Source organism: Macrotis lagotis, chromosome 7 (assembly GCF_037893015.1).
Source record: "Macrotis lagotis isolate mMagLag1 chromosome 7, bilby.v1.9.chrom.fasta, whole genome shotgun sequence".
Classification (NCBI taxonomy): Eukaryota; Metazoa; Chordata; class Mammalia; order Peramelemorphia; family Peramelidae; genus Macrotis; species Macrotis lagotis.
Window position 1 is genome coordinate 154,471,830 of NC_133664.1, and position 13,634 is coordinate 154,485,463.

The 13,634-nt window shown below is 32.9% G+C and overlaps 1 protein-coding gene across 8 annotated transcripts in view; it reads right to left on the reverse strand.

The window, feature by feature from the left end:
* Positions 1-13,634, reverse strand: part of KMT2E (lysine methyltransferase 2E (inactive)) — an 89,415-nt gene that overhangs the window by 49,739 nt on the left and 26,042 nt on the right. The gene's annotated exons all lie outside the window — the stretch shown is intronic.

The window sequence follows — 13,634 nt, forward strand, 5'->3', positions numbered from 1 at the left end:
CTGGTGACTTCTATAAAAACTTTATAAGCACAGTCTATGTACACACACATCTACAATAGTAGAAATAGTAATCCAAAATTAAAAATATAAAGGTCAAGCTTTCAATGAAGTTTTGAAGTAGACAAAAGTGATATGTAGTCAAGAACATAAGATCCTACCAGTTACTCTTTATAGATTTTTAAGAAAGCAATTTGCCTGAACAAAGTGTCTCCAACTTATATTTCCAAATCAAGAGAACACCATAGCACTTGACTACAAAGATTATTTCATTTCCTGCCATCGCCAATGATCCACTCCAAACAAGGCATTAAACAGGATACTGAAAAAAATATAGCTATATGTGATAATATATCTATACATAATTTTGCAAGTCTATATAAAGGTAGCTATTATTTTGTTACATAGTAACAAGGACTAGTACATATCTGGCAAATTCAAAAGGATTCTTTATTGATAGTGAACTTGTACACAGAGCCCTAGAATACTTCAAAGCCAAGTCAAGTCCACAGCAATTGGAAACAAGCCTAATATTACAAATCTAATGGATAAAAAACTCTGCAATAACAAAAACTGGGTACATCTGTGTACACAAAGACATAGACACACACAAGAGTTGATATGCACTCAAGATGAGCAGTGATTTAGGTTCAGAAACGGGAGAGGGAGAGCCAGGAACGGGGGTTAGAGTTCATGGCATTTGGTAAATTATACCATGCTTTTTCAATGACATCAAAATATTTGTTATCACAAAAAAATTCTCTTTACCATACCAATATTCACTTCAATATCCAAATGCCCCAACTCAAGATTCCCAATATAAACTGTATATTTTACTCTTCACAAAAGGATGGATGAGCAAAAAAAAAATTTCAAGTAGAAAAAAGTTAATACTTTCCTATGAATGGCTGAGATGAACTTCTTGAGTATATTTCTGTGATTTAATTGGAATAAGGTACCCACTCCATGGTGTGGAAACTCTCTGTACCAATGAAGATTTATAACTCCTCTATAATAGAGAGTTACCTGGAGTCCTAGTCTTGTACCATGGTCATAAAGACCAGGATTTAGATTTCAATGCAAAATCTGAAACCATTTTCAATAAAAATTGTAAATATTTGAAATTTTATTTCTTTTTTTACTAAAACAAGCATCAACAAGTTAAACAACTGTAATGGTTATACTGCTTTACAACAATATTGTATTTTATCAGTTATTTTTAAAATATAGACAAGACTAAAAGAAAAGGTCTCAATAATTAGGAGATACCACAATATAATATAAAGCTCACAAATCTTTATTGGTAAGAGATAATTCTAATTCTAATAATAATTCTAATTCACACTCAAACACTAATTCAGACCCAAGTATGGTTTATAATAGCAAATTACAGGATAAACACTACTGGAAACAGATCTCCAATTGACAGCCAAAAAACCCCAACCCCAAAACAAAATCCCATACAAAACAAGAATCAATCTTCCCTACAACTTCCCTGGTCATCCCTCTCTACATATCAAATGCCAAGGTTAAATAAAAATGCACAGGGATTGAGAACACCTGAAATCTTCAAACTGGACTAGGTAATATATGACCAAGCTCTCTAAAGGCACAACAGAAGAATTTTGAATATTATTATTCTGAACTTCTAGAGCAAGGATTCTTAATTTTTGTCCAATGAACTCATTATCAGAATTATAACCAAAAGAAAGGGTCAATTTTGGGTTAGGGAAAATAGAGTAACTTTTTACCACCTTAGTTTTTAAATTCTCTGAAACCTTATTCCATCGATGTCCTTTTATAAGTTTAACAATGGTTGTCTCCTGTCCAGGTAAAATTGTGACTGCTTTCCCTGGTATTCAAGTTCCTTAATAATCTGGTCCTGCCCAATATTTTCAGTCCTAGTTTATACTCTTTCTTTCAAGCATTCCAGACAAATTGGACTGCTCCCTCTGCCCTCCTTTCCATCTCCATAGATTGATTCATGGTTCATGTTCCTGATACCTGGAACATTCAGATGAGTTTTATAACATCATACTGACCATGAATTTAGAGCTAGAAGAAACCTTGAGATCATCCAGTCCAAGTGACTTGCCCAAGGTGACAACTAGTAGTAAGGAAAGATTAGGATTCAAACCTAGGTCCTCTCTTCCATCACTGACTCTAATATTCATTTTTCTCACCTTTTTCAATGAAATTTAGACAAAATAGGTTTCAGAAAATTATTTTTTTTAAATTTAGAATTATGTGGACTACTACTAGGTAGACTTGTATAGTGAATAAAACACTGGGAAAAGCTCAGTTCCTTAAAGCTCAATAGACACATCCTTTAGGCAATTCCAATAGAATAAAAGACATCATAAATCTGATTCTATTCCCACAAAGTTTTGAATTCTTTGGCTAAATAACTTTTGAAATATTTTCATTCTACCTTGGTTGGAGACTGGGTATTCAGTATGGTGACAACATTAAATGTATTGCTATTTAAATTTTTTATGAATCAAGAATATATCTCAGCAATTATGGGCAATAGTTTTATGATGATGATTCTCCAGTTCAGGTTTATTCATTGAATTTCAATTTTAAGACTGCATATGTAATAAAGTGATTTATTTTCTTCAGTATATAAAAAAAAATAAGCTAATATATATCAACTCAACCACCAGCTTGTATTTGGTTTTTGGTAAAGTGAATTGTTGCAGTTTTCCAACAATCTTCAGTTATCGATACATCTAAGCTACTTAGGGATCATCTTTATGCAATTTCTGGTGATGTGATCACTATTTGTCATCATAAGTCCCTTCATGTTTAGAAACAAATATGCATGACCCAGTCATTTAGTTGATGCTTTCTTGTTGAGGTATTATTTAGTTCACATGGACCTTTAAATTATATTCTTGGATCCTAGCTGTTTCAAAAGTTCAAGCTTATATTTGACAAAGACAGTGGCATTGTGCCTGCTTGATAAAGCTTGCTCTAGAAGTATTTTTTTTTGTTTTTTTAGATTTTTTCAAGGCAATGGGGTTAAGTGGCTTGCCCAAGGCCACATGGCTAGGTAATTATTAAGTGTCTGAGGCCAGATTTGAACTCAGGTACTTCTGACTCCACTGTGCCACCTAGCCGCCCCTAGAAGTATTTTTTTAAGTTTACAACCTGTTTACCGCATGTTCTGACAATTGCAATCAACAATCTCCTTTTTTGATGAAGATAGATCATCTTTCTATAACTGTGACAGGAATGATTCTTTATTATAAAATAGGTTTTTGTTAGGATGTTTTCCAAATCTATTTTTATCCATTTTACAGTTCCAAAAGTGAAAATCATTACTGCTGTTGTTAAGCTCATTTGGGATTTATATATTTTAGTTTGCTGTGTGCAATGCACTTGTTCCTCACAACAACCCTGTGAGGTAGGTAATACAGGTATTATCTTTATTTTACATAGATGTTAAGTAACTTGCCCATCATGATAGAGGTAGTACTGGAGGCATGATTCAAATTCATCTTTCTTGGTTCCAAGTCCAGTGCTCTTTCCATTATTCCATGTTGCCTCTCAAATTTAACCTATATTTAAGTTAAAAAAACATAACTACACAAGTTTAGGATGGGGGAATACCAGGGAGCAACAGTTCACTGGAAAATGATTTAGAGATTTTAGTAACCTCAATGAGTCAACAATGTGACATGGCAGCCAAAAAAAAAGTTAACGTGATCTTTTCCCTGTCTTAGTCAAGACCACATTCAGTTCTGGACTCCATATTTTTAATAAAGATATTTACAGTTGTGTAAGCCTAGGAGAAAATCAGAATGAAGAGGGTACTAGAAACCGAGTCACACAAGTTACTAGTTGAAAAACTTGGGATGTTCAGACTACTAACTTATGAGGATTGAGTAATTGTCTTCAAGTATTTAAAAGGACACCAGGTAGAAGGATTAAATTATTCTGCTTGCCCTCGAAGGAAGAAGAAACAACAGGTACAAGCTGCAAAATGGCAGATCTCAGCTCAATTCAAGGAAAAACTTCCTAACAATTAGAACAGTCCAAAAGCATAATAGGAAGCTTTAGAAAGGTAGTGAATTCCCTATCACAGGAGATCTTCAAGAACCCAGATGACCACTTGTTGGGCATATTGTGGAGGGACCTCTGTTTGGACTAGATAAAGATTTAGAGTTGCAAGAAATTTGGGCGATCATCTGATCTAAGTGGTTTTCACAGAAAGTAATTAGCAATCCCTTTCCAAAATCTGGAATTCTGTGAAACTGATAGTTAAAAAAATTGCCTTTTTCTGCTTTTCTTTACAATACCTATAATATTCTCCTAACCCATCTTTCTGCTCTGTTTTATCCTCAAAATCTAACTTATGCATTATCTTCCCTGACTATCCCAGATACATCATAATTCCCTTCTTCCTTTGTACTGCTCTTATTTTCTATTCTATACATGTCATACTTACTCATTATTGCATTCTATAATGACTATCTCTCCCCACCATCAAAGGCATTAAAAGCTTCTTAAGAACAAAATTTTTTGTATGACCCACAGTGCTAGCATAATGACCCTCATGTACATGGTAGGCATTCAAATATCAAGAATTTTCATATTCCCAAACAATATCCTATCATTACAAGTGAATTATTCTGGGTCATTATTAACACAGTGAAAGCTATGAAAGCTAGGTCAATCATCTAATTTTATGCAATTAAACAAGGTTTTAAGCAAATTTCACAAAAGGTATTACTTAGGGTTCTTGTTGCCCACCTCTGGGAATTCCTTGTTGGGAGTCATTGCCGATAAGTTCGGATGGCAGACTGGTGTTGCTTCTTACTTCCTTCTCTAGGGGAAAAATTATGTAAGGAGATACCAGGGGAACCTTGAGATCTTTGTAAATATAGCAATAAAATTATTGTAATCAACAACAGTAACAATTATCAAATAATAATACCAAGTGACATTTACAGAGTACATTAAGTATTGCAAAGCATTTTTTATTTCTTCACAACAATCTGAATATCCCTGCTTTGTAACTGAGTAAACTGAGGCTTAGAGAGTTAAAGTGACTTGCCCAGGGTCAAACAGGTAGGATTTTGATCTCTTTATTCTCAGTATATAGTTCTTTCCATTGTACTACTCTCTACCTGGACAGTTACATACCACTTTATAACCTTGTCATGAACGGAGAAGGGATATAGTAATTTAGTGATTAACTTTAGAAGGATAGTTGCAACCTTTATCCTGTGAAATCTTATCCTGATTGTGGGATTTATATCTTGCCCTGTGTATTTTCTATAATTGAGTTAATCCCCACCTCTACCCCCAAATTGGAACACACAAGCTAAATATTCAGTTGGTTATTTCCATAGGAAAAAAGCTAGCAAAATCAGGAAATTGACTACAAGATCCTAGAACTTAGTTCATACATACAAAATTATCTAGGAGCAGAGATAGTCTGCAGAGGTGCCAAAAAACTAGGCCTTGCCTGACACTTGCAAAATCACTTGGAACAGACTTGACTCTACTCTGATTCTATCCCTCTGATTGTATCTTCTTCCTGCATGTTTTGTGGAAGATGAAAAAACTCTATACCTTCCTTATTTGCTTTTCCTGCTAATGACACTGGTGATGGGAAATCAGTCAGAGAAAAACTGCCAACTTGAAAACATAACTTTTGGTGGTCTTAGGAAGCAGTTAATACAAATATGATTAATTAGTGTCATACAGAATTTAGCAAAATGGTGTGTGGTCTGAGGGAAGGGTTTTCTGAAGGATCATTAATTTGCTTCCTCTCCACCAACACCCCATTGCTACTTTTCCTCCTTCTGTGTTCTAAAGTCCCTAATACCTGAGGTTATGTCATCTCCCTCCTTCCTTTATAGCCAGTGTCTTACTATCTCTAGTTGTATTCATACTTTTTAATTTATACAAAAACCACGATTACTTTAGGCATTTTTACTGTCTTTGAGATTCTTTTAACACTTTCCCACTCCCCAATGCAGTCATAAAGACATAATTTCGACTAAAGAGTAGGAAGGCACAAAACTAGTTTCTTTGTTATTTTTTCATGGATAGAATATAACTTCTTTTAAAATTCATTATAGCCAAAGCATAATCAGTAATTTAAAGGTAATATAGTTAGTTTAGTCACTGCTATTTATTTAGTTCTACTGATACTATGATCCAAGATTCAAATTTCCTTTGGATTTAGGAATCAAATTTATTTTAACTTTAAAGGGGGTGGGTAGAGAAGAATACTTTATCCTATAAGTTTAGGTTCCCAACTTAAGGTGATTTTAAATTGAAGAGAAAGTTCTCTAACCATTTCCTAGAAAAGCTCAGAGTTGATTATGCTTGTCCAGAAAACGTCTTTCTGTTATATACAGGACAGGAAGGAGAAGTACATGAAACCTAAGCTACACAAATACAGCAACATTTGTGAAGTCTCCAAGTCCACTTCTTTTCAAACTGTTTTGATAAGGAAACATAAAATGCATATGAGGAGACAGAATCAAGTATTATTTATGTAGTTTTTGGCCACAGAACTGAAAATACTAAACAAATCAAGAACTAGTACCCAAGATTTTTTGATCTTCTCTTTAAATAGTTTTCACTTCATTCTTACTCTAGAAACAAGAATTTCTCTGCTTACAAGGCAATTTAAAGAATTAATTTAAGCTTCATACAGTAGGAATTTCAAGTGCTTACATCCAGAAATGACGAGTGATTGAAATGTAAGGGCTGGAAACAAGAAGTCATAAGAAATTTTCTTCAAGAGTTAAGAACATTACCATTCAAGAAAGAAGACTGGCAGAGACCAAAGAAATTTATTTCATATCCCAGACTCCTAGAGCTTATCATTTAAACCCCCTACTGTCTATTCCAGCCCTATAAACATCACACTAATGACATAAGTCAGAAATTTATGTTTTCTTGTACAGTATACCCTGCAGAGTATGACAAGTTCTTCCCTAGAACTCTTATGTTCTGTCTGGCTTATTCTAAATTGACAAAGGGATAAAAATGACCCCCCCCCCCAATTTCAATTCTATATCCTCAACTTGTTGAACTCTCTTTGAAATAAAACTTATTACTCTCTAAAAATAAAGACTACACATTTAAGTGTTGTATATGCTATATTAGGAGGGGGAAAAAATGTCATGCCATGCATGCCATACTGCTAGTGTTGATTTAGTTGTAGCTCAATTACATAGTACTGGTTTTATAAATGGTCCTTAACTGGCTAAATAATTTTTATTTAACTAATCAAAGTAGAATTGAAGCGGTCTTATGTCATTAACACCAGTGCTAAAAGCATGGCCATGGTTATGTCTTTTATATGTGAATGCCTAGTGACTGGAGGGATATAGTTCCAAGTCTGATGTCATGTCATTTGGACAAGAAAGAATTGGATGGATGTTATTTACATTTGTTGTGTATGTATGTGTGTGGGCAAGGGGCAACTGAAGGAAAATACAATTCTTAGCACATTTATAAATACAGAACTTGATTATCTGGAGTTCAACTATTAAAGGCTCTTTGAAAAAAAGTATTTTTTATAAAACAAAATAATTTGACTATCACAGAACAATGAACTAAGAGCTTAGAAAAGGTCATGCAATCCAAGTTTCTTATTTTACAGATGAAGAAATGCATCTGATTGAGATTAAATGATTTGCCCACAAACACAAAAATAATAACTGGCAAAGCCAGGATTATATCTTAATGAGAATGTTGGCAATTTAAAGTACATGGATATACCTTAGTTTAAGAAAATTTAAAGTTGTCTCAAATTCACATTAAGTATCATTTCATATTAAGAAATGAGCATCCTAAAAATTGGTATCTTAGAACATATAAGTAGTTTATTAACTACTACAGTTAAGTTTAAGGGCAAAGAGATAAAGATAACATGTTATGTTTCACTGACAGTTGAATATCACTTGAATTTGAAAATAAAACACTTCACAAAGTGAATGGAAAATATTCCTAAAATTTACACAAACCTTTTCACTATCCTATAGCATAAATCAGGGTCATTTTAAATTTACTTCATATTCTCCAGCAGTTCTACCAAGTTCTGTCAGCAGATGGCCCTATTGAACCTAACAAAGCTGAATACCAATGATGAAGAAAATATATCACAGAATCATAAAATTTTAAGAATGATAACAGGATCTTAAATTTTGTACCACCCTTTAAAATTACAGATAAAGAAATCCAGGTTCATAAATATTAAGTGACTTGCCCAAGGTCACAGTGAGTTAGTAGTAAAAGTGGTAGTGATAGTAGTAATAGTAATAGTAATAATAGTAAAAATAGTAATAGTAATAGTAAATAGTAATAGTAAAAATACCATAGCAGTAACTCAAGTTTCTAAGTCTAATTCCAGTATTTGTATTACACCACACATTAGGTCTACAAAAAAACATAACAGATTTTTAAAACAAATAAAGGTAAATTTCCAAATTATTTTTTTCTGACTGGACCTGTGATTTCATTTTTGTAGGACACTCTTGATGAGGAACTTCATCTACCAATTCAAATCAGCACCTTCTCTGCAACTTACAGTCTTAGAGAGTTGCCTGGGGCACTGAGAGGTTAAGTGACTTGCCACACAGCCAGTATGTGTCAGAGGCGGGACTTGAACCCAGGTCTTCCTGACTCGGAGGCCAGCTCTCTATCCACTATGCCACGCTGCCTCTCACTTCCAATCTTAGAATATAAAATTACAGCCTAAAATTAGAGGGAAAGGGACATAGGGAAAATATAATTTAGGCTCAGTACAGAATATGAACTATTTCAAAGGCGTTACTAAATAGATTATTTCAGCTGAGAAAAACTACCAAAAACTCTATTTCATTGTTAAAATGTATAAATATGACTTCCATTGTAACAAAACATTATCATATTTCTGGTTTATTAGGTTTTTGTAAAAGTAAGCATTTACATATTACCAACGACATTCGTTCAGTATTTTAGACTTTATAGAACACTTTCCAATAAACTATTTTATTTTAGTCTTATAATAAACCCCATGAGGCAGACCAGACAGGTATTAGTATTTCTCATTTTATAGATGAGGAAGCAAGCCCAAAGATTGTAAAAGTAGCAATGTCACATAGCTAGGAAGTTGTCTGATTCCTAGTCTAGTGTCCTTACCACATCATATATTGCTTCTGTTTTGAGAATGTCATATGCACTCTCCTGTCTAAATTTATGTATCTGTCCAACTCATTAGGCAAAGTAATTTCTACAATACAGATAAAATTTCTTTATTATCATTCTCATTTTACAAATGAGGAAACTGAGGCTGGCTGAAATCAAGGGACTTGGCTCAGGCTCATACAATTTTGTCTGAAAGTGGATCTGATTCCAAGATTAGTATTCTATTCAATGGGATACTTCATTTTGCTTCCTTTACAATGAAGAGCTAAAGATATACTACTAGAAAAATTTCAAGTCTATAAGGAATGGATATGATAATCTATTAAAATTAAAAATCAATAAATGAAAAGTGTGTTGAATCCAGCAGAAACACATGCTAGACACATTCTATCAACAACTCCTTTCCTACTTTATTTTTCAGTTTGGTTAGATTAGATGACATTTTTTTTAAACCTGTCTTATATTTAAGTGGCATAGGAAGGGGATCAGAGAAGAGACAACTGATGATAAACAAAAATCAGCAAAAACAACTCTATCTTTGTTTATGCAAAGAGTTTAAGACTTTTCATTTATAAGAGTGATTGAAAAGTCCTGGTACAATTTTAGATTATTAAAACTGTACTACAGGGACACTCTATACTCGGATTAGAAAAAGAAACTATCATTTTTATGGAAACAATTTATAACTAAATAACTAAATAAACTAATAACAAGTTCCATAGCTTAGAGAAAGAATTAACATAAAGAGCAAAGCAGTCAACTGAAGAATAGTATCTTTTTGGCTATTACCAATTAACTAATTCCAGCCCTGCCTCTACTCAATATTGTCAATATTGCTCAAAAATATAATTCTAATTCAAAACATATCAGGAAAAAGGCTTTTAGTGGCATCTGAATTATTGAATCTATGTGGTAGCCTAGTAGAAATCTGTATGATTGCTTAATAATTTAGCCCACGTATTGGAAGCATTTTTTTTTTTGGCAAGGAAAATGGGGTTAAGTGGCTTGCTCAAGACCACACAGCTAGGTAATTATTAAGTGTCTGAGACCAGATTTGAACCCAGGTACTCCTGACTCCAGGGCCGGTGCTTTATCCACTGCACCACCTAGCTGCCCCATGTTGGAAGTATTTTTAAAGCATTTAACAGGTTATTTCCTTAAATAATACTGTGTGAATGATCAAAAAATATTTACTAACCATCAAAAAAATAACAGGGATGCAAAAAGTTATCAGCAGACTCAACAATCTTTCAGTTTTAGTTGGGCAAAAAGAACAAATAATAGATAAATGATAGAGCTGACCTTAGAGCCAGGAAGATCTGGGTTTAAATCTTATCTCTGACATGTACTAGGCTCTGTGACTGTGGACAATTCACTTAATATCTGATTGCTTTCAGTAATTCTCTAAAAAGTATAAATTGTGAGCAGGTACCAATCTAGTTGGAAAGAATTTCTTCACCAGGTTTCTTATGTCATGTGAATCAAAGGTCTGGTCCATAAGAAAAAAAATTAAATTATGATCAATGCCAAAGGACTGGCAAGATCAAATATTAAAGGAGAGAAAAGGATCCCTCATAGGGAGGTGGTTCCTTGAGGGATTCAAAAAAGCTCAGCAAAAAAGGCAAAGGAATTCAAGGTCCTGAGAATGATGTAGGTATAGTGGATAACAAAAAAGTTCATGTTTGGGTTAGGGTTATAATTAGTGAGTCAACTGGTACAGAGAAGTGTTAAATAATAAGGATGGAACTAGACTGGGTCAGGTCTTAATTATAAGGTTAAGAATTTATATCTGATTTTCTATATTCTATGGAAAGTTCTTAAAGGTTTGAGGTCAGGGAATGATATGGTGAATGGTGTTTTAGGAATATTAATCAGAAAGTAAGTGCAAAGAGTATTAAGGCAAAGTAGAGGGTAATTATGATCCACGTCTGGGTATGATATAATAAAAACCTAGACAAGAATGGTAACTGTCAAAGAAAGACTAGAAAGGTGACTAGAAAAAAGGAAGGAAAAAAAATTAAGAGAATTTGGAAACTGGCTCTGAGAGGGGTGCAGGGAATGATAAAAGAGGTGTCTAGTTGACTAAGAATATAATGGTACCAAAGGAAAAAAAGGATAAATACAAAAGGGGGGTGAGGAAAGTTTATGCATTCTGGATTTGAAATTATTACAGTCAGAGAACTAAGTTCAGTAGGCCATTAGAGATGAGAAACTGGAGTTTAATAAATCATTTCTGCCAAGGAAATAAAAGAAATGTAATATTTCAAAATTGACTAATCTTTAATGATGGCATAAAAGTAGTTAGCTTTATGAGCACTCATGTTACCTTACCAGGTTTACACCAATACATGACATTTAACTTCTATATTGAAAGTAGGTATATTGGTTCTAAAAATATTTTAATCTGTTTGTGAAAACTCAATGTGCTTGTTGACTATAAAAGCACTTTAGATAGGTTTCTATTACTGCATTTTTTTTGAGAAATTATATATATTGCATTATTTTAATGTTTTAAAATTTTGACTCCAAATACAGCTTAAAAGATTTTTAGATTGAATGGAAGAGAATAAAAATTTACTAATAGCCCTCATCTAACAACTCTGATGTTAAGCCTGGAAAAATAAGTTTCTGAGTACCAGAGGTATCTATAAGTAAATATGGGGGTGGGGGTAGGAATCTTCTTTGCTTTATAAATAATTTCCAAAAAAGGCAAATCTTACTGTGAATCTTCCTAAACTCAATCATTCCCCCACTGACTGCCATTATAAAAATCCCTTATATTAAAATTTGATTACAATAAGTAAGCAAATAATTAAAGTACCTTTCATATAGTAGAGATACTTTATAAAAAATACAGTTAATAATCTTAGATTTGTATGGTTCTTTATGAAGTATTTTCACATACATTATCTTAACTGATCTTGTTAAAGAGGTAAAAATTGCAAATATTTCCTTCACTTTATAGCAGAGAAAATCAAAACTGAAGAGATTAAGTGACTTGTCCACAGTCACATCTGTAAAAAACAATCAATCCAGAGTCTAAATTCAATTCAATTAAGTTCTTTTTATTCCCTCTTTCCTTATATTTACAATCTAGGCATGCAGTTATGTATGGACCCTAAACAAATGATTTTGTGCATAAGATGCAGTCCTTAAAATTTACACCAAAAAAACTTAGTTTTAAGGGGAGATTATTTTTGAATAGAAGCATTCTAATTATTTTATTAAGTGGAGAATGTTTTAGTAATATAAATAATTTCATTCTCTGATTTACCTATATTATGAAGTTAGACTGTCAGCTGTTAAGATAGTCTTCAAAGTACGGAATACTCACACTATAAAAGTTCACTAGAACTTTCAAAAGGTTGCTTCCAGGTTACCTTTCGTCAACTTTACAAATGCCTTAAATGCAATACTAAGAATCTGTCCTCCTAACATAGAAGCAGCATATAAACTAGCACAGATTGCTGTGATGAAGGTTGCTTTTATAGCATTAACAGCATCTTTAGATCTTTTCCTAATGGAAAAAAGGAGGTAAAAACCACCTCCAGGTTATTGCTACAGGATCAACAATTACCTAATGCCTTCTTTATATCAAAGGTTCTGTTACCATAAAATGAATTTTCTGTTCATAATTTTAAACTTCTAATCACTATCTGAGTAACCGTGGGTAATTAACCTCTCAGGGCCTCAGTTTCATCACTTATAAAATGAAATGGTTGGATTCAATGATCCTTGAATTCTATGAACATTAGATTAAATTTCTGGAAAAAAGGTTTCAATTTAAATAAAATAAATTCTACTGGGGAAGAAAAACATGTATACTTCTCTCAAATCCCTCAACTTTTGATAATACTTTTCTGTCCCTTAAAATGTATGTCGTCTTACTTTCAGTAAGGCAGACACTTATTTTGCTTTTTTCATGGTCTATCATTTCAAAATTTTCAGAATTGGGTGGTTCCTCAGTAATATAATGCCGTGTGTGTGTGTGTGTGTGTGTATGTGTGTATATGTGTACATACACATATATACACACATCCATCCATCCATTGATCTATGTCTCTATCTATGTCTTAATCCATCCAGTCCTAGGCACAATATTTGAAAATTTTTAAAAGCAGTGATTTATATAAAAATATTCTTCATTCAACAATAGAAAAATAATGTCTGTCATTCTTTTTAATAAGTGTTTAATATTTTTAGAAAAAGTTTCAAGATAGCTAAAACTAAGAGCCAAGAATTGAAATTTTAAAGTATATTAAAATCTGAGTATAAGTGGCTCCTCTTCTCAGACCTGTGACTTTATTTCCATAAGGACATTTCTTATACCATTTGATATTTATGACACTAATAGGTTTCCTTCAGGGATTCTTAACTTAGGATTGATGAATCTTAAAAAAAATTTTTTTTTTATAATTACCAAAGGGATCCATGACAAAAAAAAAAAAGGTTAACAATTCCTTTCTTAGAAGATTACT